Raw genomic sequence first — 3359 nt, 5'->3', positions numbered from 1 at the left:
CGATTTGGAAGCTCGGGGGGATGCTCATCAGGATTTGGTCTGCAAGTTGCGACTTTAGCCCAATCTACATGAGTCTTAGCTACTCTGGTAATGGCATGTAGCAAAGTAGCCCTAGCATTTCGTAAATTTTGCAGCCCTGGATTGTCGTCATGCTGGTAACCGTTTTGTGGCAAAGGGGTGCCATCCGGAATACTCCTACTTTCTGCAAGTAGGAGTCATTTCTGTTATGGATGTAACAGACTATTTAAGAGCCAGTGTCCGTGAGACACTGTGGGACTGTCAATACTGAAGACCTGCTGCAACTTACCTCTAAAGTCAGAAGGGCTTTCTCTGAGTTTTGGAAAGGTATTACAACAGGTAGTGATACCGCTAGCCGTCAATGGGACATGACTGACAGTCCATTGGCCTGCGGGTATTGTCACCATGGGCAGAGAACAGTTGACTTAAAGTACCACAGGTCTCCGAAGGTGGTCACCATCACTCTTCCTCCCTCTGGGGCACATAGGGTTATTACAGTCTGCCCATTCGAACCTCTTTGGATATTCTTCTCCTCGTATAAGGGCCTTAATTCAGACTTTAAATTTTTCTTTACTTCTCACATACTAGGTAGGTCATCATCATTGGAGTCTAACTTACTTGAAGCTGGGGGAGAAAGCAGGCTTGCTGGTGGCTCTGTAGGTGAACAGCTAGCTGCAGCAGGCGCACAGCTGACTGTTTGGGTAGGAGGAGGAGGAGGAACAGGACTAGGTCCCCAGGAATCTAGTAGGGCTTCCCTATCTTCTCGGGTGCAGGTAACGTTGGGCACCGGACTACTAGGGTAACGGTTTTTATATGTTGGAGGCCACCTTGGAGCTGATGGAACACTAGGGGTTTTCTCTTTTACAGGAGGCCACCCCCATTGTTGCTCCTTTAATGTAGCCAATTGCCTTTTCAATTTATCATTAGAGTCTCTGAGACTAGTCTCAAAAGATTTTTGTTTTCTTTTCTAAGCCTCATTATACCATAGGTACCAATATGTCATCTGCTTTGGCTCGGGCATCTCTAAGAATCCCGTCAGGTAATTTATTTTCCCGGGATCAAAGCAGGAAGCTGTAACCCAGGGTTTCCATAGGTGTCACGATGGCAGGCACATGCCAAGTTAACTAAGCGCTTTTGCTTCCTTGGACCCAATTTAGCTCCATATTCGTTACACATGTACGCCAAAGGTGTTTTTGGGTCTGGCCGAGAGGATCCTCGACCCATGGCCAGGATAATGTAACAAATCCAGGAGACATTTAACAGAAACACAAGAGGACGGGGAAACGGGTTCGTCAGAGCGATGCCCGGTGCCAGAGACACACAAGGAATGCACAAACTGGAACACGAACCCTTGCTTTCAAGATTGGCTCGCAAGCGGCCAACTTGGGGCGGCTGCCCGTGAACCAGACACAAGGGAAGGACACGTGACAATCTGTCCAAAAGACATCAGAGCTGTCAGGACAGACTGTTAGAGGCTAGTAAGCCACAGGGATAAGCAGAGAGAAGTCTAGGCGTCCCCAGACAAAATCAGAACGGTGTACCTGTCAGGGATCCCCCGTCAGTCCGTTTCAACTGAAGTATCTTTCAGTCAGTCAGATAAAATCACTTACGTCTTACAGTTATCCACGTAACGAGTACGGCCAAGAGGACGTTACTTGTCCAGGCCAGGGCACACTGAGACACGTGAAATGAGATTTGTTAGGTAGGATCTCTTACCTCGGAATGTTGGCGCCACAGGTGTCAGCTGTGTCTCCAGACTCTTCAAGCTCCCAACTCTGTGTTCCGCTGCGTCCCACTTCTGACACCAGAACACTGTGGGGGACAACTTCATCCCCTGGTATGTTGGGCAGAGGTTGAAACGAACAGGCCAATGGAAGTTTACAGACGTAGTCCAATCAAGAAAGCCTTCCTGGTCAGGGCCATGCACAAATTCAGATGTTTGCCATGAGGTGTGACTCTGAACACAGGCAGTGAAGGGGTAATACAGAAAAGGTGATGTCATAAGCATAGCAACAGCATAAACCGATCACCAGTAGCCACGACGCAGACAAGTCTGCACGTGCCTTCAACCTGATGCCAGAGAAAACAAACTCATTTAAACCAGTCTGTAACAGCAAGGTCATGACCTGGCTACATGAGTCACTCGCAAGCAAAGTGGCAGACTAGAACCATTGTGGTTTTCCCCTTCAGGTCCACGTATGTATCTTAGTGCAGGGTCGAGTTGGGGCGCATGTTAGTTAGGGAATGGGTCCTCAGCTGGATCAGGGCATGGGTTAGGGTTAGAGAATGGGTCGAGAAGTAAGCTCAGGTCTGGGTTTGAGTCAGGCAAAGGGTTACCGTTGGAGAACAGCTCCAGACATGAGTCTGGGTCTGGGTGACGGTTAGGGAACCAGTTAGCATTACAGAAGGGGTTCCTAAGTGAAAATGGGGCCAGGTGACTGTTAAGGAACAGGTTCAGAATCGAGTCCGGTGTTGGTTCGGTTAACAGAATGGGTCCGCAAATGAATCCGGGTCTCGGTTACGTTGAGGCAAAGGGTTAGGGTTAGGGAACAGGTTTGCCAATGAGTAGTGGGGCAGGTTAGGGAAAGGGCGCACAAATAAATCCAGGCCTGGGTTCGGGTTAGGGACTGGGCGCCAACACACCTCACAGCATTCAATGCCTCCTGCTTCCGCCTGCGTGGGCACTGCTCGGCTCCACTCCGTGAAGCAGCATTCATTTCCATCCCCCCGGGGCAGGATCCTATGAGGGACAGAACAGGCCATTCACCACAAAGGGCACAAGTGAACAGAAGAAGGGACCCCTGAGTACAGTTCCAAGGGCAGCCACCCACTGAAAAACTGCCCAAGCGGTGCCTGGCCAAGACACACTCCTCCAGCCATGACAGAAGCCGCACCCCTTAGAGACAACGCTCAGCCACCCTGGCATAATTCTGCTCCCTCTCCATCCCAGCCTCCTCCCCAATTGCCTTTCTCTCTGCACCGGCTACACGGGAACCTCCTGAGGGCCCAGAGCTACCTTCACTACCAAACAGAAGGGCAAAGGACAAACTGCTGTTCCCCTGAAACACAGTCCCACACCTCTCCAAGTCACATCTTACTCACTGCACGCTGTGGTCATGCACACAACTCCAGCAAAGGGGCAGAGGCCTGCTTCCAGGTGACGCTGAAGTCACCCTCAGTGCGCAATCGCCTGCATCCTCCACCTCCCAAAACGTCGTGGCTCTAGGTCTCTTTACCTGTACCGCGGGTCACCTCCACTCACAGCCCGAACGTTGGTTTCACCCCAAAACAGCAAGCAATTATTACATGGAAGAGTACTCATCTCTCATAGTAGTACAGTG

This window comes from Alligator sinensis, unplaced genomic scaffold (assembly GCF_000455745.1).
Source record: "Alligator sinensis unplaced genomic scaffold, ASM45574v1 scaffold961_1, whole genome shotgun sequence".
In the NCBI taxonomy this organism is placed as follows: domain Eukaryota; kingdom Metazoa; phylum Chordata; order Crocodylia; family Alligatoridae; genus Alligator; species Alligator sinensis.
The sequence above is the reverse complement of the archived record's forward strand: the minus strand, read 5'-3'. Positions refer to the sequence as shown.